Below are 24372 nucleotides of genomic sequence, written 5' to 3'. Positions count from 1 at the left end.
AAAAATAAGACCTGTTCACTGAAACAGAAGTGTGTATAAAATAACTTCTGAAGTCCTCCATATCCTTTCCACGATCCTAATCTCTAAAAATAACAATCTTTTATAGCATAACAGGCCCTATTTGGACAGCAAGTCTATTCTGCCCTAGATCATTGCTACTTGAATTTTAATATGGAAAGGATTCACATGAGATATATTATTAAAATGCAGATTTTGATTCAATAGATCTGGAAGGAGGCTTGCACACGGGATTTTAAAGCATTGTGAAGGGGCTGCTGCTGTTGCTGTACCACACTTTAATGTAGGAGGGCACTACTCCTTATGCAGGCATAGACCTTCTACATCTCCTATGCCCCAAATTTCCACTATCCTCCTTCCCTTTCTGTCATCTGGAAACGACTGTGGAGGTTAAGCATTTGAAATTTTGTAATCTCCATCAACTTGGGTCTCTATATGACTGCATGAAGCAGAGTCTCCTAATACAAATTGAGAATAACTGATTGGGCTTACATATTAGAGAAATAGGCTTTTATTGTAGTATGCCACTGAAATTTTGGTGTTTACCTATTACATCAGTTAAACTTATCTTGCTAATAAAAATATACTGAGATTATTTTCATAAAAGTCATTTTTACAATTAATAGTACATGACTCTTTTATATTTTTTATGCTTTTTGGAAGAAAGGGTATTAAATAAATCCTGAAAGTAGAATTTCTACTGAAACTGGAATGGAAATTTTTTTTTCATGGATGACTAAGATCTCATAAATAAACTTAGAGGCTCAACATGGAGGTACCCATGTTAAGCTCACATCAGCAAAACCTAAAACCTAAGCAAGTTTCAATAGACCTGTAAATGCCTGGCCCACTCAGAAAACCAAATTTAAATATGACTGATCAGTTATTGCCAGCTGACTGTCTCCTTCCTAAGTAACCACCTGCACAAATCGTATTAGGAATAGAGTCTGCATTAACCAATAAAGTTTTTTTCCAATATTCTTGCTTATTCTACCTATAAAAATCCGTTGCTGTCACTGTTCAGCAGAATTCTCTACCTCCTGGCAATTGGAGTCTCCCCGATTCATATATTGATTCGGTAAAACTCTCTGAGTTCTAACCAAAATTTGTTCAAGCTTTATTTTAAGAGGTCCAAAAGTTAGAAATGATTTAAAAAATGGTTTCTGAAAAGTTTCAGCTCATCTGATATTTGCAAAAATCGCAAGGAGTAACAGCCCTTACTGCACCAAAATGTTAAAAGGAACATTAGGCAACCTCAATAAGCCAGTTTGAGATATATATATATATATATATATATAATACTAGAAATCAGAATAAAACAATGAAATGTATTTCAATGAAGCACTGCTCCAAGACTAAAAGAAATATCAGTTTAATGATTCAGCAACCATAATTGTTTGTTAAACCCTACTTTCCCTATATAGTTTCACCAGCACCTTTGTTATTTCTATCCCACTCTTTAGGGGGATTTGGGCTATGGCAATTCTAGCTTTCTTATGTTGGGAGGGCTGTCAATAAAATAGGGTAGGAAGATGGAACTAGCTGATGTTCTGGGGAGGCTGGGCCCTCTAGGTTTCAGAACTTACCTGGTCAAGGGACCCATCTGGAGGTTGTAGGTTTCTGGAAAGTTATCCTGGTAGATGGAAACTTATATATTGCACTAGGCATTCTTTAAGACTGGATGGAATGATTTTGGTTGGGGTATGGCAAGTTATGATAGGTAGCCCTGTCTAACTGAAGCGTGCGTAAGAGGGACCTCCAGAGTAGCCTCTCAACTCTATTTTAACTCTCTCAGCCACTGATGCGTTATTAGTTACACTTCTTTTCCCCCTTTTGTACTAGTGGAGTACAAGTACAAGTACTCCACTAGTAGCCCAGTAAAAAGTTAATCATAGAGCTTGTTTGGGGAGAAAATCTGTCCTAGTAAGTTTGCTGTAGTCCTTGAGATGCCCCAGAAGGAGGCTCTGAGGTGGAAATTAGCACATAGAAATTCTATTAGGAGTACTCGTAGGATCCAAATCCCTAGAAAGGAAAGGAAGAAAGGCATGAGCAGAGTATGAAGTGAAACTGTGATAAAGTTTCACTGGGATCCTCAGCTAATCCTACAAGTAATCCTGAAGACGGAGGACCCTTCAAGGCTGACCCAGGTTGGGAAGAGAGTCAGGTATTCTGCTGCATGAATTAATTATGGGATGCAGGCTGCCATTGGAAGGGAAAAAGACCTCAGGCAAACCCCAAAGAGGTGGAACAATTCAGGACTGTATAAACAAAAAGGCAAGTGGTATGTTCTGGTAATGTAAGCAAAGTGAAGTCCATGTTGGAATATTGAATCCAATAATATTTTATTCTCAAAGCTTCTTTTTGGTGCATTTCCCAACAAGACTTCTTTTTGGTATCACTCTCAGAATTTTTTCTGCTTCTTCATCCTACACATTATAAAGGAGATTACTGAAGACTAATAAAAGGGAGAATGCTTCACCAGTCTCTCTTGACATTTTCATACCCTGGAAAAGGAACCTGGAAGGGCCCACCACAGCATGAACCGGCACAGGCATTCTGCTGCTTTTCCAGTAGTTTTGGGAAAACTTTTCTACAGGTCCTCAAACTGAGGCCCAAATCACCATCAGCAGATTTCCTGACTAATCTAAACCATTTATAAATTAGTCTGTATTTGGTTGGACTTCCACCTAACAGCTGCATCTTTTTTCCACGTCACTTTAATTATTTGAGTTTCAACATCCTTATTTGGAAAATAGAAATAACGATTCCTCTCTTACCAGCTGATGTGAAATTTCAAGAAAGCAACACATATAAAACATTCAGCTAAATGCCTGGTCATTAATCGAAATAAATAACTGCTAGCTGTTGATGTGAGGAGAGCTGGGTGGGGAATATGAGAGCAACATCAAGTTTCCTCTGTATCAAAGATGGTGCAAGGTTGCTTTAACAAAAGAGAAGCAACACATTTAATCTTCATAACCACCTTTGGGACAGATAATATTATCTCGATTTATAGATGAGGAAATAAAATATATAAAGGTAATTTTCCAATATTTATACTGTTCATTGATAATTAGGGATTCAACTCAAGAAATCTGGCTGTCAGGTGCATCTCCTTAACCACCATACCATTATGCCTCTCCAGTGGTAAATTCTTCTCATTTCTAAGGAGTTGTGGTTGACCCAGTTACTTGCTTAACATAAACCTTACAATTAGGTTTAAAACGTTGCGTTCAAGAATAGAAAATATCTGCTTCCAGGTTTTGAGTTGCCATGATGTAATGTTATCCAGCATCGTAACCCACTTGCTAACAAGGAAAAACTGTCTCAGAAGCCGTTCATATGGCTGGGAGCCACATCAAAGGAGATTATAATCATATCATGTTTTGTACCGATCTTATGCCATCTAAGATACGATGTTTTAATGTATCATGAAAGACAGTAACAGCAACAAAAACATCTCCAGGGAACCAGAAAAAGGAGATTTCCTGAAGCCATGTATTTTAAAAACAACTAAAGGAAGGCAGGGGAGTGATTGAATATGAAAAAAGCTGGCATGTAGAAAAGTACACAGACCTCCCTTGTGCTAGTCTATGCAACAGAATTGGCCCAGTGAATAGACGTTACATAGAACCTGATTTTAACCTAGTATAACAATTTTTTTCAACAAATGATATCTAATGGGGGATCTTGGAAGAAGTGTTTCCTGAATGTTTAAATAGAGGAAAAATATCACCACTTTTCTCAGGATTACTATAGAATGCAAGAAAGCTGATTATAAGGTTAAAGAAATCGATATGTATTAAAAACCTACTGGGGGCCAGACACTGTGCTAGTGATGATCTGCTTTGGGATTTATTAACTGTGTAGTCTTGAAACAGTAACTTAACCACTCTGAACTACCATTTCTTTATTTGTAAAATGTGAAAAATGTTGAATATCCACAATTGAAGATAGACTGATCCAAATATTGTGTTGTCCTTATTATTGGAAATATGGATTTCAGTTGATAATAATCATGAATGTGCAAGAAATATAATATATATAATGCAATGTGTCAGGCATAACTTATAAAATTCATTCCCAGGGTTCTTTCAACTCTATCCACCTAAAAGGCCCTCAGCCAACTTAAAGTGCTTCATTTCCTAGCACCTTAATTTTCTTTGCCTCCCAGGCTGAGCAGAGTCATCATGGCAATCATCCTTCTAAAGGTCTCCTTTTCTCTCAGACCCTTTAAGCTTCTCTCGGAGCCTTCAACTACCCAAGAGTCTGCCAGGGAATCAATCATAGCACAGAACTTCTCTCCTATCAATACCTCTTTCTCTCATTTCATACAATGCTGAGAATTTGTTCCAGTCTTGAAGAAACCCTCTTCACTTCTAGTTTCTCCCAATATTTCATTTATACAACAAATTTCACAGCCTAGGCTTTTAGAAAACAAATAAATGAAGATAGCCAGTCATTCTCTTTATCTTCTTTATTTCACTTTCCCCTTAAGACAAGAATTGGATGTTGAAAAAGGTAAATGTGGAAATGTAAGAAAGAAAAAAGGAAATAAGTATTTTAAGTATGTACTATATGAATAGCATTGATTCTTATTCCCCCAAACCATTTGAGGTTGATATTATCCTGATTTTACAGATAAGAAAAGTGAAAATAGAGTTTAAATAATTTCTCCAAACTAGTATATAGATGGAACTACAGCAATTTGGCTCTAATGACATTTTATTGCCACAGTATCTTTCTCAATGGTTTAATTAGATACTGCCAATGTTATATGACAGACAATTTGTTTATTTAACCTCAGGTACCTGAATGATATTGGTGCTTCCGAAAGGATTGGCAAATAAATAGACTCAACATAGGAGCATTTTCATTCTACAAGAAAGAAAAGTTTCTCTCTTTGAGTTTCAATCTCCAAGAGGAAATTTAATCACTATGTCACAAGGCCATAAACACTGAATAAAAAATGGGAAGCAGTAAATATCCAGAGTTTCTCTATAGTAATAGCTCAATAGTATCCAAATGGTTGGACCAGGACTCGAAACTGCACTAACCTGATTACCTTCATGATTAATGATTTGTTGATCAATCAGTGAAGTAGTGCAGTATTTCTCTATTTTCGGGGTCTTGAACAAAATGATTTAAAAAAAAGAGATCGGGACTCAGGAGTAAAATGTATCACCCATTTTAAAGACAAGTACTGGTTTTTAGGATGTTTTTAGTTTGTTTACATTTTTAAATATGTGTCTATTTGGTGCATTAGTTATCTATTGCACTTCTCCCAAACCAGAGGCTTAAAATAATAAACATTTATTAACTCACAGTGGGACTCTCAGCCAGGAATTTGGAAATACATTGGGCAGGTGGTTCTGCCTCATAGAGTCTAATGTGGATGTAGGCAAAATGTTAGCCAGGAAGGACTGTGGTTACTTGGTAGAGTAGGGCTGGGTGATCAGCTCCTGAGATGGCTGACTCCTTTGGTTTTGACAAAAGGCTTCAATTCTTTACCATGTGGGCCTCCTGATAAGGGAGCATGAGAATCCTGATACAAGGCAGCTGGCTTAACTAGGGCAAATGATCCAAAAGAGAAGGCAAGATGGAAGCCTCAGTGTCTTCTAAGAGTCAGTCTCAGATTTCACATCCCATCATTTACACCATTTCTAATTAGTTACACAAGTCATCGCTGCTCAATGTGGGAACGGAACAGAAGGATGTGAATATTCAGAGGTGGTACCATCTCGGAGGCTGGCTACCACAAAATGTTACAAGGTAAGATATTTTCCTTAATATATGTCACCATCAAAATAAGTTTGGAAAACAAAATGTACAAAACTGAAGATTTCAGTTTGAAACCCAATTCTTCTATTATGAGTAAATCATTTAATTTCTTAGGCTTATATTCTTGTCTAAAAACGGGAATAAGAATACTTGTCATTCTGAGTTCATGATGGCAATGTTAACTTTAATCAAGACTGAAAATAATGTCTTGCCATAAACTAGAATTCATTTGTTCCCTTAAAATCTCTAGATATTCTTAGCACTATTAATACTTAAGCTGTCATTGAGGACACATGTAGGTTTTGTTATTGCCACGAGGCTCCAATAAAAAAACAGAACATTTCTAATTTTAAGATCAACAGCATGTGAAAATACTGCTATTGATATCCAGAACTATATATTCCATCTTTTTTTTTATTTCTCCTCCTCCTGGACTTCTCGTATTTTTGGTACATTTGCTTTTATGCACCAAATAAAAGCTATGCCCCTGAATTTGAATGTATACTTTAGATGAACTGTGATGAACACAGCAGTAGCCATAGATTTGCAGCTGTTTATTTTTTGCTCAGGACAGTGCTCATCACACAAACAGTTAACTTACTCAAATTTTTCTGTACTTTGTGGTGAAAACTTGTAGTGAAATATAAAATGAGAAAGAATGAGATAGTTTTAAAATATATAAATTGTGGGGACAATTCTTCCTGCTAATCCCACCAATGTAATTCCCACCTCCTAAGTAAGCATGCATTGTAGTGGCTGCAATTTATTTCCAATATGAAAAAGAGCATACATTAACTTTAATCTATGCCCTAGGGAAAGATATTTAACATTTTAGTTAGCAGTTGAAGCCGTCTGAGAAAAATTCACACTAACAACATGACTTGGACAAGCATCATAGGAGTCTTTGATCAGAAGAAAGAATACTCATTTCTTTGGCTAAATGAGTAATATTCAAGAAAACATGGTTGTCTGGAAAGATGGTGCAATCCATACAGACTTTGTACTGGTTGTTACCACTACTTGGAATTTTTACCCTAATCTCTCACCTACTTCAAATATTTGTTCAAAGATTATTTTCTTAATAGGGTCTATCTTAAGCACCCTATTTTAAATTCTACTACCGCTTCTTCCTGGCACTTTTTTTTTTTTTTTTTTTTGGCATGGGCAGGCACCGGGAATCGAACTCGGGTCTCCAGCATGGCAGGCAAGAACTCTGCCTGCTGAGCCACTGTGGCCCATGCTCCCTGGCACTGTTGATTCTCCTTGACCAATTCTATTTTTTCCCTTTTCCATATCATTCATTGCCTTCTAACATACTTTCCTAGTTCACTGTGTTTCTATTGTCTGTCTCTCGTAAGCTTCAGAAAGACATATATTTTTTGTCTTTTCAGTTCCTGGAAAACTTGGTCACTTGATGATTCATTAATAATAATAAATATTTCTTGGATAAAACAATGAAGAGCTACTTCTTGTCTTTGCTCTTCTCCCTTTTCTCTAACACCCTTTTATACCTAAATGTATATACGTGGGTTACCTATAACTTGTATACTTATTAGTTTTGTCTTTATCTTCTGCTTTAAAATTGCCTTTTATTATAACTTCTGTGATGAATCCTCCTGATTTGCACATACACCTAAAGGTGATAGAAATAGGATGTGTAATTTCCTATCCAATAAGACAGTAATTATCAACCTTAATGTAATAAGTAAAAGCAAAGGAGTCTGCTAAAATTGCAAAATTTTAGGTCAAACCTTCAAATGTTCAGTTAAGTCATTCTGGGGAAGGGCCCAGAAATCAGCAACTACACAACCAAACCTGATACAGGTGGCCATCTGATTGGGGAAATACCCTGGGCTGCCCACAAATTGAATATGGTAAGTCTTTCTTTTAAGTGATAAACCACTCTACAGATTTCTAACTAGTAAAAATGTAATGCATTTGGAGTTTGTTTTACATTGAATGCATTATAATAGTAAAAGATAATTACTGATCTGTTTCCTGGTGACTTTATTGATTCTTCATATTGATTTATGTTAAATGTCCATGTTATAATTAACCAAATGTTTTCTAGGGTGGCAATTTTTCTCTGCCTTGGCTGATTTTCATTTATACATAAAATTTTAGTTTTACTTTCAGGAGTAAACCTTGTAATTACCCTCAAGTGGTGGGGTTTAGACTTCATAATTAAAATGCAGTCATTTATTTTACAAAAGACTACGAATGACTGACTCATTGGTATGCTGAATCTAACATATTCTTGTAAAGCCTGCTTTATCTGCGTTTTCGCAATTCAGTGTCTCATCTTAATTTACGCGACATTTTACAGAGTTATGTTCTATTTTTTAGGCTAAATTCCCTTTTATTTACAGCAGTAAATGTTGTAAAATCTTGACAGCAAGTTGCAGATGAATCTCCCTGGTACAATAGACAATTTGTCTTCCTTGGCATAAAAAATATTTATATTTCTGCCCAAAATTCATTTATCTGTATGCAAGTTTTGAGCTACTAAAAAACATGAAAAAGAAAATAAAAGAGAGTTAAGGTTGTGGAAGGTTATGGGCCAGAACAATTCCCATTTCTTATGCCAAATATCATACAATTAACCTCTTGACTTTTTCATTTCAGTAAAGCTTTTTAAGAACCTGGGCACTTTGGAATTCTTTAAATTTAAAAGAAAAGAGCAAAGGATATTAATCTTTTTCTCCAAATTACCTTTAAAAAGGGTATGAATTGACTTCCTTGTGGCTATAGACAGGAAGTCACATTTTACAAAGAAAAATGAAGAACTGAAGGAATTTCCTTTAAAGCTCAAGACATAAAAAATCACTTTTACCTGAGATTTTGATGCAAAGTTATTTGTAGTGTTCAGAATATTGCAATATATATCCGTTTAACTCTGTCTTTAGACTCATCCTAGCATAAGTCAATCCGAAGTGATAATAGTAGGTTTGGTTCCTTTACCCTTCTGTAGAAGGAACACATTAGGTTGGAATTCAATCCTACAGGCATTTATAGTGCAGATACCCTACTGAAAACATGATGGTAAATGCCGGCAGAGGAGAATAAGAGTGTAGATAAAAGAAAAGGCAACCACTAATTAAGTATAATTAATTATACTTAATTTGATAAAGTAAAAATGTTTATCAAATTAAGTGATAGGACCAGAATGAAAGATAGTTTTTCAGACTGCTGCTTCCATACAGATTTTTATACAAGGTTCAAGAGACCATCATTCCATTGTTAAGGTCATAAAAATGATTAAACTTTGACTCAAGGACAAGGGGGTTGGTAATTAACGAGAAAAGGGCCATGAGGAAACTTTCTGTGATATTGGAAATATTCTGTGTCTTTTTCTGAATAGTATTTACATGGATGATTAGATTTAACTGAAGCCCTGAAAGCTGTGAATTTTATTATTTTTATATTTCAACCTGAAATTAACCATTTGTCAAATTGCTTCATTAAGTATATATGTAAATGAAAATTATATCATGAGCAAGCAATCATCTTCTCAATTATCCCACTCTACTCATCAATCCCAAGATTTTAAGGTGCACTAAAAGAGGTTTAAAACCTGTTAAGGGCTCATGGTACGTATTCAGATTTAGCCAACATCAGTAATGAGTTGATTACTTTTAATATGTAGTAAAAGAAGAGACAGAGTTGGAGAGGGAGAGAAGGACAAGATAGAGTGGTAGTGGTGGTGGTGAGAATGATAAAATAAAGTGATAAAGTAAAGTAAAAGAACAAACGAAAGCTAAATAGATTTATGAGTTCTAAACATACCATGGATCACATTTACCTTCTTATTTTTTCTTCACTTGTCCATCTAAAAAATTCTATTAATCTTTTTCTCCTAAATCTCTAAGTAAAGACATCCATAATTATTCTAGAAGGATTTATATACTCCTTCTCTTGGTGGTTCATCTGTAATTGTTTATATTCTTTTGTATTAAAATTGTTATATGGTCATCTCATTACCAGACTTTCTGTTTCTTGAGTGTGGAGATGATACTGGTTCATCGTGTATTCCTTGCATTTGGTACCTTGGAAAATAGTTAATATACAATGAATAATCATTCAAGATTGATAAACTATTTAATGCTATATAGTATTTTTACAAAAAGCATGAAAATTGGAAAAAGTCAGGTAAAAAGGGTAATTTTTTACATAAACAGGAGAGCTTTAATAGAATAGTAATAACTTAAGACAGTTTAGAGGAAGATGCTTTTTGAAGGAATTGATAATTAAATGGTAAATTTAATGATAATCACACTGTGCCACTTGAAAGGATGTATGTACGCTAGAAAAGCCATGTTTTAATCCTAATCCCACTTTATAAATCTAGCTATTTCTTCTAATCCCTATTCAGTACTGCATATTTGAATCTGTAATTAGATCATCTCCTTGAAGATGTGACTCAATCAAGGGTGGTTGTTAAACTGGATTAGTCTCAGTGCTCCACCCATTCAGATGGGTCTTGATTATTTTACTGGAATCCTATAAAAGAGATTCAAAGAGAGCAAGAAGAATGACATAGCCACGGAAAGCAGAGAGTCCACAGCCAGGGACCTTTGGAGATGAAGAAGGAAAACTCCTCCCAGGGAGCTTCATGAAACAGAAAGTGAGCAGAGGACACCATGTTTGCCATGTGCCTTTCCAGCTGAGAGAGAGACCCTGGCTGTGTTCACCATGTGCCCTTCCACTTGAGAGAGAAACCCTGAACTTCATCAGCCTTCTTGAACCAAAGTATCTTTCCCTGGATGTCTTTGATTGGACATTTCTATAGACTTATTTTAATTGGGATGTTTTCTCGGCCTTAGAAATGTAAACTAGCAACTTATTAAATTCCCCTTTGTAAAAGCCATTCCATTTCTGCTATATTGTATCTGGCAGCTAGCAAACTAGAACACACACCAAATAAGATTTTGGCAATCAATGGAAGAGATAGGCTAAATAGTACAAGAGAGAGTATAAAGGCCAAGACAGAAGGTTAAACAAGGAATCTAAGACTTGAACCAATTGTAGGAGCAAGGTTCCTCTAAATTTTAGGAGAGATCAACTGGTTCTAGAGGAGGAGGAGTTCATTTATTCTTTCAGAAGGAAGAAGACAAACACAACTTCTATTCAGACTAGAGAGGAGGATGGATAAAAACAGATAAAATGGATAGCATCAACATAATAATACTTATTTCCAGTATTTGTATAGGCCTTGTGTTTCAGGCACAGTGCTAAACCCATTTAATCCTCACAACAATCCTGTGTGACAGATAATATTTATGTCCTTTACAAAAAAAAAAAACTGTAAGTGGGAGATGTTAATCTGCCCAAATTTCCAAAGCTAGAGAGCATTAGATTCCTATTGTCACCACCATGCTACCATTTTTCACTCTTGTTCTCTGCCAGGTTTTGTGTCAAGAACCCAATACATGTTACCTTAGATATCCCTAACTGCTTGATCCCCACTCCCTTTTACTGAAAGCCTGGGACTGCATTCCGATGATGGGAAGTATTAGCAAGAGATTTGGAAGGCAAAAAAGAAACAGGAGCTATCTTTTTCTTCCCACAAGCTAGAGGACAGATGGTAGATCTTAGCTTATACAAGTGTAGTCTCAGTAGTTTGGGTGAAAATCACCCTTCTTGGAGCTGCAGCTTGCACTGGTCACTGATACTCCACACCTGGAAGGCCCAGGAGGCAAATTTGAGAGCTGGAGGTGAACTTCCCTGACATTTACTCCTCCAAGCTTTCTAGCAGTTTATAATTAGTTAATTCCTTGTATAAAAACTCCTTCCCGCATAAAGCCTGGAAGATTTATGTTTTTCTGTTACAAACCTGAAGCTGATTCTTGTAGACAGTGCTTTGTTCCCAGTGAGGTTAGTGATCAGAAGCCTATATACTTAATCAACTTTATGTTTCTCCTCTAGAGAAACCAAAGTATTATGGACACCCTTAAACCAAAGAGAATTTGGTAAATATATATTTAAATGTTGGCAGTCCAGTAAGAAATAATTGACATTATATGCCTCATATAGGTGCCCTAAAGACATCACATAGATTACATAGGTAATGCAAAAAATGGTAGTCACACTGACAACTTTATATTTATGCAACAAAACAACCAGATTTCTTTTTTTTTTTCTTTTTAACATGGGCAGACATTGGGAATCGAATCTGGGTCTCCAGCATGGCAGGTGAGAACTCTGCCACTGAGCCACCATGGCCCACCCCAGATTTGCTTTTATTAAGTTTATCCAAGAAAAAAATGTGGACACAAATACTTCTAAGGATGCAAATAGAAACAGATTTTACATTTAGGTTAAAGAAAAATAATTCTTCTAATAGTAACTGCATAATTTTGCTGGCCTTTAGGATTACATCTAGAGGTCCTTTTGATTTTTTCTGCCAACAAAAGGGTTCTGAAATTAGTGTATACTATATCTGAGTAAAAATGATAGAAGAGAATTATAGAGTGTAGGGTATGTGCATATCCCCATGCAGAAAATGGTAATATATTTGTAGTGATGTAAGTTAATCTTTCATACCTATAATGTTCTTTGGATGGCCTTGCTTTTATTTATTCTGAGCATGTACAGGAGGCAATATTGTCTCTATACCCTTAAGGAGTTTAAAGATTATTTCCAAAGTCCTTATTTTTGAAATTCTTTACCCTGATTCAGTAAAGCTAGAAGAAACACATTCCCTTAGGTATTGTAATGGTTAGGAAACAAATTATTTGACAATTTGGCCATGTTGCTGTATTAACATGGATAGGTTCTGTTTTAGTACATATCCACAGATATATAGCTCAATTAGACTGAGAAATGGCAGTAATATAAGAACATGTGTTGTAAATGGGGCAGTTTAGCAAAGCATTTAATGATAATTTTGCTGGAGATTGCAGTAAAGGGAACAGGAAGTTCACACATCCTGGCCTGCAATGTTCTTTCTTGTAAATGTTTACAATGAAGTGACTAAAGGATCTTTTGTTCTTTATGTGTGCTATTTCACCATTTGAGATTTTGTACAGAAACATTTACCAGTAAATGTTTATGGTTCAGAAGACAACTGCCTTTTATTTATTATAGTGTATTTTTAGGGGAAGAAAAGAAAGTAATTTGTCTATGGTAAATGTTATAGTTGAGATTATTTTTCACTTGAAAAATCAGACTGTAGCCAACAATCTGAGCTATTATGTAAAGACTCAATTTGAATTCTTAATTCAAAAGATCTTTTATATCAGTATATTAGAAATTATATATTGCCTTTATTTAATGTTTCAAGGTACGACCTTAACTTCTGAATTAAATTATGGTTTTCAATGATTTTTTAAAGAAATAGAACATTTTAAACATATAACAAAAAAAGTATGTGTATTTATCATAATTTCTAAATCATTGACTATTTTTATAAGCTACAAGGTATAAACTAAAATAGGTAGATAAATCTAAGCTTAAAGTAAATTTCAAGTGTGGCAAATACTTTATGTTTTTAAATGAAACATTAGCACTTGTAGGTGAATATCTAAGGTATGTGTTTATGTATATACCCTCAAGGTTAGAAGCAAGTCTCTTATTCTAGCTGAAAGATCTAGGTGAGGTCTATTAAGCATGATGCTCAGCTGGAATTGGAGGTTGAAGGAATGGAGACTTACAAGATGCTGATAGCTGAAGAGGTCGTCCAAGTTAATTGGGAAGAGGTTGGAGTTCTTCTGTAGAAAAATAGTAATGGATAAATGTGGCAAAGGTCTGGGGTTTGGGGTATTGGTATAATGCCTGCCATTCTTCACAGTAAAACAGATGATAGAGCTATATCAAATTGCAAATTCAAGCTAGATATTTCACTGGACCAGATGGAGATCAATATGTTTAAACACAGACCCATGTCTTTCATCAAGACAATAGAAAATATTTTCAGGGTGGCACATTTTTGATGGTAGAAGAAAAAGTCCCCTGGGCTTAGAGTTACTTTCTCTGAAAAGATTTGGTAAATATATCTTCCAGGAGCTTGTCTTTAAAGCAAGATCATATATTCGTTTGCTTGTCTTAACATGCAGCTGTTATTTCTTTCCATAAAGAGTTATTTCATAAGTGAAATAAGTGATTAAATAGTCATGGGTTCTCTTTTAAAAATACAGGGGTTTTATAAGGTTTTCCCTGTTTTTTCTTTGTTTTTGTTTGGTAATTTTTCTCCAGTTCTTGAATTTTTGCCCTAATGTATTTTAACCTCCTCTGATGTTTTCTGTTCTTTCTTTCCTGTTTTTTTTTTTTCCAGAATTCACTTCTTTAGAATGTTTTTGCCTTTCTAATGGTGAGGATGGTTAAGCATCTCTACTTTGGGTTGTGAAGTTCAACAATAGCAAACCTGAACTTTGCTATTGTTGGATTAGCTCCATTTAAAGCTCTTTTCCTCTGAAAGTCTAATAAAATCTCTCATAAGACATATAATATTTCCATTCAATTCTAGCTTTCAGTTATTTTTGTATTGCTTTTTTATCTTTTCCCAAATTGACTTGGTGATTTCGTACTAGAATTTTTTTTTCAAACCTGCTTAGTGTTTAAGTCTAGAAACTTCTTCAGAATAATATTTTTGCCCTCATTTCTTCTTATAATTTGGTACCTACTCATAATCTTAAATCACACTAAGTTCTTTAATTTTTTGAGATATTTTAACTGAATTCTCAGTTTGCTAATCATTCAGTTGATAAGTTATCATTTTGTTAAGGTTTCCATGAAGAAAATAGCAATAATCATAGGATCTCAGAAAATTCAAGAAAGGAGTTTGTAAAACTGAGTTCTATTCTGGTTGCATGGTTTTATAAGTGCTTAGTCACTATGCTAATTTACAGAACCATAATGGGCTAACTTTGTGGAACAAAACTTGAAATAAGAAATATTAAGTTTAATGGGCAGTAAATTTATAGAAGTTCCCCGAGAGTAGCTACAAAGTCAACATAGACATATATTTTAAAATTTTTAACTCATGAATATCCAAAGAAGATTCTGTTAGCAATTCCTAAATTTCAATGATGTGTTAAGTCATATGAACACTCTCCTTGAAGAATGCATTGTCTCAGTCAGAGGAGGAATCCTGGGAAATATTAAAATGAAATCTTGATGAGGATTTTGAAAAGTTGCCCTGAATGTGGATCTTCTCTTGCCAGAAATTTACAGTCTGAGTTTTGGTATTAAACAGCTGTCAAATGTAGTGGTTTGTCTGGTGCCAGTTAACTAGGATTTACCAGTAAACCACAGTTACCTGTAGCACCTTTTTTCTAGGAAAGCACACGCAATTTTCAATCTGTATGCACATATTCTTGTAGGCATAATACATCAACCCTTTCTGTTACAACTTGGTCAACTAATGGAAAGAAATGACTTAATTTGGAGTCCTCAATGGGATGGTTCCAATAAGATCAAATTACAGAGCTAAGGGCTTTGGTTATACAATTACATTTTTAAAATGTCCTATTATTGAAGAGTGCTCTCACCTTTCTAAACAACCAGTCTGTAGTAACACAGATTGAGGAGGTCCAAAATGCTCTGAAACTGTAAACAAGGAAATTATAAATCTGCAAATCAATTCTCAAAATGATTTATTAAAAGTAAGAAAAGTTAGAGTACTCAGGAACCCTTAACAAATGAAATTGCATCCAGTTAGTTCTTCTGAATTGGGGAAGCCCTGAGAATGACACAAATTTAGAAATGTAAATGAAACTACTTGAAAACCTCTCTAGATTAGCAATAGCTCTCCACAATAATTAAACATTTCAGTGACTGCCAATTCTGCTAAAGTCATTGTTGGGGAAGTATAATTAAAAACCAAATTTTCTCCCAACCCAGAAAACCTCCATAAATATGGAAGAGAAAGAAAAACACTTTTAGTATTGAATAAACATTAAACCAGTGTGATGCATCACAGGCAATCCACAAAGGGATTGCAAAGACAGAAAGAGAGTTACACTTTTTTATGTGGAAAAGAGTATACAACTCAATAATAAACATTCTCTAGTTTACAATTTGGGACCAGGAATGAAAATTTTAAATTTGGCTGGAAGTTATGTTAATCTATTTCCTAGAAATTGGGAGATAGGGGTGATACCTTCCTTGATTACATTTCAAAAGGACGAATAGACTTTACAAATTATAGGTTTACTAAAGTAAATAAGAAAAGATGGGAGGGAGGAGGAAGTCACTATTTTTATGTTCAACAAGGAGCATTAACCCAATTAAAATAATTTTTTTTCCACATTATATAACATACACATAATGCTTGAAACCTAGTGCTTCTCAATTCATGTCAATTAAGTGTTTGTTAAATGAGTCAGTTGGTCAAATAACGAGGTACTGTTTTTTATTAGTGTATTACCATACTGACAGCAGCATTCATATTTACATATTTTTTCAGTCATTTGTTTTTTTATTAATTAAAAAAAATAACTAATACAACATTTAGAAATCATTCCATTCTACATATGCAATCAGTAATTCTTAATATCATCACATAGATGTATGATCATCATTTCTTAGTACATTTGCATTGATTTAGAAAAAAATAGCAAGACAACAGAAAAAGAAATAAAATGATAATATAGAGAAAAAATTAAAATAAAAAATACAAAAATATGTATAAAAAACAAAACAAACAAACAAAAAAAACTATAGCTCATATGCAGCTTCATTCAGTGTTTTAACATGATTACATTACAATTAGGTAGTATTGTGCTGTCCATTTTTGAGTTTTTGTATCAAGTCCTGTTGCACAGTCTGTATCCCTTCAGCTCCAATTACCCATTATCTTACCCTATTTCTAACTCCTGATGGTCTCTGTTACCAATGACATATTCCAAGTTTATTCTCGAAAGTCGGTTACATCAGTGGGACCATACAGTATTTGTCTTTTAGTTTTTGGCTAGACTCACTCAGCATAATGTTCTCTAGGTCCATCCCTGTTATTACATGCTTCATAAGTTTATTCTGTCTTAAAGCTGCATAATATTCCATCATATGTATATACCACAGTTTGTTTAGCCACTCTTCTGTTGATGGAGATTTTGGCTGTTTCCATCTCTTTGCAATTGTAAATAATGCTGCTATAAACATTGGTGTGCAAATGTCCGTTTGTGTCTTTGCCCTTAAGTCCTTTGAGTAGATACCTAGCAATGGTATTGCTGGGTCGTATGGCAATTCTATATTCAGTTTTTTGAGGAACCGCCAAACTGCCTTCCACAGTGGTTGCACCATTTGACATTCCCACCAACAGTGGATAAGTGTGCCTCTTTCTCTGCATCCTCTCCAGCACTTGTCATTTTCTGTTTTGTTGATAATGGCCATTCTGGTGGGTGTGAGAGATATCTCATTGTGGCTTTGATTTGTATTTCTCTAATGGCCAGGGACATTGAGCATCTCTTCATGTGCCTCTTGGCCATCCGTATTTCCTCTTCTGAGAGATGTCTGTTCAAGTCTTTTTCCCATTTTGTAATTGGGTTGGCTGTCTTTGTGTTGTTGAGTTGAACAATCTCTTTATAAATTCTGGATACTAGACCTTTATCTGATATGTCATTTCCAAATATTGTCTCCCATTCTGTAGGCTGTCTTTCTACTTTCTTGATGAAGTTCTTTGATGCACAAAAGTGTTTAATTTTGAGGAGCTCCCATTTCTTTCTTTCTTTCTTCAGTGCTCTTGCTTTAGGTTTAAGGTCCATAAAACCATCTCCAATTGTAAGTTTCATAAGATATCTCCCTACATTTTCCTCTAACTGTTTTATGGTCTTAGACCTAATGTTTAGATCTTTGATCCATTCTGAGTTAACTTTTGTATAGGGTGTGAGATATGGGTCCTCTTTCATTCTTTTGCATATGGATATCCAGTTCTCTAGGAACCATTTATTGAAGAGACTGTTCTGTCCCAGGTGAATTGGCTTGACTGCCTTATCAAAGATCAAATGTCCATAGATGAGAGGGTCTATATCTGAGCACTCTATTCGATTCCATTTGTCGATATATCTATCTTTATGCCAATACCATGCTGTTTTGACCACTGTGGCTTCATAATATGCCTTAAAGTCAGGTAGTGCGAGACCTCCAGCTTCGTTTTTTTTCCTCAAGATGTTTTTAGCAATTCGGGGCAACCTGCCCTTCCAGATAAATTTGCTTATTGGTTTTTCTATTTCTGAAAAATAAGTTGTTGGGATTTTGATTGGTATTGCATTGAATCTGTAAATCAATTTAGGTAGGATTGACATCTTAACTATATTTAGTCTTCCAATCCATGAACACGGTATGCCCTTGCATCTATTTAGGTCTTCTGTGATTTCTTTTAACAGTTTTTTGTAGTTTTCTTTGTATAGGTTTTTTGTCTCTTTAGTTAAATTCATTCCTAAGTATTTTATTCTTTTAGTTGCAATTGTAAATGGAATTCATTTCTTGATTTCCCCCTCAGCTTGTTCATTGCTAGTGTATAGACACACTACAGATTTTTGAAGGTTGATCTTGTAACCTGCTACTTGGCTGTACTCATTTATTAGCTCTAGTAGTTTTGTTGTGGATTTTTCTGGATTTTCGATGTATAGTATCATATTGTCTGCAAACAGTGATAGTTTTACTTCTTCCTTTCCAATTTTGATGCCTTGTATTTCTTTTTCTTGTCTAATTGCTCTGGCTAGAACCTCCAACATGATGTTGAATAATAGTGGTGATAATGGACATCCTTGTCTTGTTCCTGATCTTAGGGGGAAAGTTTTCAATTTTTCCCCATTGAGGATGATATTAGCTGTGGGTTTTTCATATATTCCCTCTATCATTTTAAGGAAGTTCCCTTGTATTCCTATCTTTTGAAGTGTTTTCAGCAGGAAAGGATGTTGAATCTTGTCAAATGCCCTCTCTGCATCAATTGAGATATCATGTGATTTTTCTGCTTTGATTTGTTGATATGGTGTATTACGTTAATTGATTTTGTTATGTTGAACCATCCTTGCATACCTGGGATGAATCCTACTTGGTCATGATGTATAATTCTTTTAATGTGTTGCTGGATTCGATTTGCTAGAATTTTGTTGAGGATTTTTGCATCTATATTCATTAGAGAGATTGGTCTGTAGTTTTCTTTTTTTGTAATATCTTTGCCTGGTTTGGGTATGAGGGTGATGTTGGCTTCATAGAATGAATTAGGTAGCTTTCCCTCCACTTCAATTTTTTTGAAGAGTTTGAGCAGAGTTGGTACTAATTCTTTCTGGAATGTTTGGTAGAATTCACATGTAAAGCCGTCTGGTCCTGGACTTTTCTTTTTGGGAAGCTTTTGAATGACTGATTCAATTTCTTTACTTGTGATTGGTTTGTTAAAGTCATCTATTTCTTCTTGAGTCAAAGTTGGTTGTTCATGCCTTTCTAGGAACTTGTCCATTTCATCTACATTGTTGTATTTATTAGCGTAAAGTTGTTCATAGTATCCTGTTATTACCTCCTTTATTTCTGTGAGGTCAGTGGTTATGTCTCCTCTTCCATTTCTGATCTTATTTATTTGCGTCCTCTCTCTTCTTCTTTTTGTCAATCTTGCTAAGGGCCCATCAATCTTATTGATTTTCTCATAGACCAACTTCTGGTCTTATTGATTTTCTCTATTGTTTTCATGTTTTCAATTTCATTTATTTCTGCTCTAATCTTTGTTATTTCTTTCCTTTTGCTTGCTTTGGGGTTAGTTTGCTGTTCTTTCTCCAGTTCTTCCAAGTTGACAGTTAATTCCTGCATTTTTGCCTTTTCTTCTTTACTGATATAGGCATTTAGGGCAATAAATTTCCCTCTTAGCACTGCCTTTGCTGCGTCCCATGGGTTTTGATATGTTGTGTTTTCATATTCATTCGCCTCGAGATATTTACTAATTTCTCTTGCAATTTCTTCCTTGACCCACTCGTTGTTTTAGAGTGTGTTGTTGAGCCTCCACGTATTTGTGAATTTTCTGGCACTCTGCCTATTATTGATTTCCAACTTCATTCCTTTATGATCCGAGAAAGTGTTGTGTATGATTTCAATCTTTTTAAATTTGGTGAGACTTGCTTTGTGACCCAGCATATGGTCTATCTTTGAGAATGATCCATGAGCACTTGAGAAAAAGGTGTATCCTGCTGTTGTGGGATGTAATGTCCTATAAATGTCTATTAAGTCTAGTTCATTTATAGTAATATTCAGATTCTCTATTTCTTTGTTGATCCTCTGTCTAGATGTTCTGTCCCTTGATGAGAGTGGTGAGTTGAAGTCTCCAACTATTATGGTATATGAGTCTATTTCCCTTTTCAGTGTTTGCAGTATATTCTTCACGTATTTTGGGGCATTCTGATTCGGTGCGTAAATATTTATGATTGTTATGTCTTCTTGTTTAATTGTTCCTTTTATTAGTATATAGTGTCCTTCTTTGTCTCTTTTAACTGTTTTACATTTGAAGTCTAATTTGTTGGATGTTAGTGTAGCTACTCCTGCTCTTTTCTGGTTGTTATTTGCATGAAATATCTTTTCCCAACCTTTCACTTTCAACCTATGTTTATCTTTGAGTCTAAGATGTGTTTCCTGTAGACAGCATATAGAAGGATCCTGTTTTTTAATCCGTTCTGCCAGTCTATGTCTTTTGATTGGGGAATTCAGTCCATTAACCTTTAGTGTTATTACTGTTTGGGTAATACTTTCCTCTACCATTTTGCCTTTTGTATTATATATATCATATCTGATTTTCCTTCTTTCTACACTTTACTCCATACCTCTCTCTTCTGTCTTTTTGTATCTGACTCTAGTGCTCCCTTTAGTATTTCTTGCAGAGCTGGTCTCTTGGTCACAAATTCTCTCAGTGACTTTTTGTCTGAAAATGTTTTCATTTCTCCCTCATTTTTGAAGGACAATTTTGCTGGATATAGAAGTCATGGTTTGCAGTTCTTCTCTTTTAGTAATTTAAATATATCATCCCACTGTCTTCTAGCTTCCATGGTTTCTGCTGAGAAATCTACACATAGTCTTATTGGGTTTCCCTTGTATGTGATGGATTGTTTTTCTCTTGCTGCTTTCAAGATCCTCTCTTTCTCTTTGACCTCTGACATTCTAACTAGTAGGTATCTTGGAGAACGCCTATTTCGATCTATTCTCTTTGGGGTGCGTTGCAGTCTTTGATCTGTAATTTTAGGTCTTTCATAAGAGTTGGGAAATTTTCAGTGATAATTTCTTCCATTAGTTTTTCTCCTCCTTTTCCCTTCTCTTCTCCTTCTGGGACACCCACAACACGTATATTTGTGCACTTCATATTATCATTCAATTCCCTGAGCCCCTGCTCAAATTTTTCCATTCTTTTCCCTATAGTTTCTGTTTCTTTTTGGATTTCAGATGTCCCATCCTCCAGTTCACTAATTCTAGCCTCTGTCTCTTTAAATCTACCATTGTAGGTTTCCATTGTTTTTTTCATCTCTTCTACTGTGTCTTTCATTCCCATAAGTTCTGTGATTTGTTTTTTCAGACTTTCCATTTCTTCTTTTTCTTGATCCCATGCCTTCTTCATGTCCTCCCTCAATTTATTGATTTGGTTTTTGAAGAGGTTTTCCATTTCTGTTCATATATTCAGAATTAGTCGTCTCAGCACCTGTATCTCATTTGAACTATTGCTTTGTTCCTTTGACTGGGCCATGTCTTCAATTTTCCTGGTGTGATTTGTTATTTTTTGCTGGCGTCTGGGCATTTAATCAGATTTCCCTGAGTGTGGGACCCAGCAGGTTGAAAGACTTTCCTGTGAAGTCTCTGGGCTCTGTTTTTCTTATCCTGCCCAGTATGTGGTGCTTGTCTGTCTGCGGGTCCCACCAGCAAAAGATGTTGTGGCTCCTTTAACTTTGGCAGACTCTCGCTGCTGGGTGTGTGGTGGAGACAGAGGAAAGGTTGTAGGTTGGTTTTAATGGCTTCAAATTATGAAGTCCTGGGATCTGAATTCCTTGAGAGAGGGATTCCACCTCAGTTGCGTTTCACCCCTCCCACGGGGAAGGTTCAGGTGGTAGAGAGCCCTGAAAGCAGCCTGTTTCTGCGTTCGGGGCAGTTGCAACCTGTGTAATCCCAGCCCTGAGCCCAGAGGCAACAAAGCCTCCATAGAAACAGCCGCAGAAGGCTCTGTTTCGCCCCCTTTCTTCTTTTTTTTTTAGCCCAATCGGCGACTTCCGCCTTGATCAGTTTCACCTGAGCTGAGGGCCTATTTTTAGTAGTCAGAAGTTGTTCATTAATGCCACTATTGGTGTTAGGTTGGGCTCAGTCTCTACTACTGTTGGAGACTCTTTCCTTTCCCTCTGGGAAGTCACCTGTGGGGGAGGGGTACCAGCTGCCATGGCTTGGGGGACCGCTGATCCGAGGCTCCCAGCTGGCCCAGGAAGCCACGTGTGTGGAAGGGGCTCCAGTCACCGGCTGCTGCAGCTTGGGGAACCACTGTTCTGAGGCTCCCAGCCGGCCTGGAAGCCACGTGTGTGGGAGGGGCTGTGGTTGCCAGCCGCTGTGACTTGGGGAACTGCCGATCCAAGGCTCCCAGCCGACCCGGGAAGCCATGTGTGTGGAAGGGGCTCCGGTCGCCGGCCACCACGGCTTGGGGAACCACCGATCCGAAGCTCCCAGCTGGCCCGGGAAGGAGGGAGGGAGGGGCTCTGGCTGCCAGCCACCATGGCCTGGGGAAGTGCACGCCTCTTGGGGACCTCACCACAGCAGAGTCTCTTAGCTGGTCCAGCCATTCCAGAATGGGGTACACTGTGTGTCTGCTCTCTGTCGTGGCTCCGGGAGCTGTTCTGTACTGTTTCTAGTTCTTTAGTAGTTGTTCTGGAGGAGGAACTAAGACCCGCGTGCCTTACTAAGCCACCATCTTCTCCGGAAGTCCAGTCATTTGTTTTACAAAGCATTTATTGAATAAGGCATGGTGCTAGACCCTGAGAGTATACAACATTGAGCAAGGTAAATGGATTGCCTTCCCTTGCTCAGCCTATCACTAAAGAGAGAGGAAGATAAAACCAGCAATGCCAATCAAGTACGGTAAGCATTACAAGGAAAAAAGTACACTGTGTTATTAGAGAACTTTTCTGGGTGCTCTCACTGGGTCAGCTAACTGTCTAAGCATAAGGAAGACCTCATGAGGGGAATGGTATCTTACATTCAGGAATAATAGAACATGGATAAACAGAAAGTACCTATGGGTGGTCATGCATCTTGGAAGCAATGAACCAATGAACCTGAGAACTGAAAGGGCCCTTTGACTCTCTTCTGGGCCAGCTGCCTAACACTGAACAAGTGAATGCCCCAAAGAACTAAAACTGGTGGTCATCTATTGAATCTATAATAATGGAGCTATTACACAAAGGTGAGACCTGAAGGATGTTGGATAAGGGATGAGCCAGAAGAGGAAAAGAAATATCCCAGGTGGAGGGAAAGTAATGTTTTCTTAAAATTTTTTATATAGCAAAGTTTTTTTTTATCTCATTTTCATTTTGTATTCAGTAAAATAGAAGGTACTTATTTTTCTAATAATATTAAGAAGAATAATGACATGCACTTGAGTAATGTCCTTAAACAAGTCTCAGACAAGACCTTGGGGCAGTGCCTAAGAACTACAGTTGTGTGTGTGTGTGTATGAGAGTTGAGAATTAAAATATTTACTAATTTATAAACTACTGAACTAGATACTAATTTGAGGGAATAAAGTAAGGCTGGCAAACATCAATTAAGCAAGAAACAATAGAAAATGACAAAATTAAAAATAAATAGATCCTTTAGTCATGAGTTTCACATCAGGGTGAATCAGTTTCCTTTCCTACAAATTTTGACCTGGGAGCTTTGAAACTGACAACTCTTGGGGAGAAGAAAAGAACTGTTTTAAAAAAGGCCATTCTAATGATTTTGAGTAGTTGTGGGAGAGGGAGGTGAGTAAAGTTTTCTCATTTTTCTTTCCCCAAAATTTAAGAACAAGACCTAACTAGAACTAATTAAGAGACATACCAAAGTAACTCCTGAAATATGGAGATTTTAGGCATTTAATTTACAAGATAATGCAACCCATGGAGCATTGAGATAAAATTTGCATTTTGATGTAAAATGAATGGGAGGAAAGAGATTATCACATTTCAATTATATCACATACTTTATTGATATGATTTTTCTGATTCTTTTTCTTTTTTCTAATTAGGAAATAAAAAAGAATTAAAATTTCCTTTCACCTCTGAATCTTTTACATCAAATGTATTGCTCTGATTTATTTCATTTATGCAACTTTGGCTAAAGAATAAAAAAAAGAAAAGAAAAAAATAAGAGTGACTACCTTTTATTCTGCAACTTGAGTTCATTAGAAGAAGTCATTGAATTCAAAAGGACTTGGATGGGTCCTTTTATTGTAGTGAGATAGTCCACTTAAATTTCCAAGGATATATGTTTGTCATTTTCAACCCCTTTTAAAATTGAGCCAGTTTTCAAATCAAGGACCCCTACAAAGCAACAAATTATTTTCAAATAATTTTCTCTCTTGGCCTAAATTTCACAATCAAATGTGTCATTCCCTATTTCAGCATAGCTGGATCACCAATATTTCCT

This window comes from Tamandua tetradactyla, chromosome 13 (genome assembly GCF_023851605.1).
Source record: "Tamandua tetradactyla isolate mTamTet1 chromosome 13, mTamTet1.pri, whole genome shotgun sequence".
Classification (NCBI taxonomy): Eukaryota; Metazoa; Chordata; class Mammalia; order Pilosa; family Myrmecophagidae; genus Tamandua; species Tamandua tetradactyla.
This window is presented reverse-complemented; position numbering follows the sequence as displayed.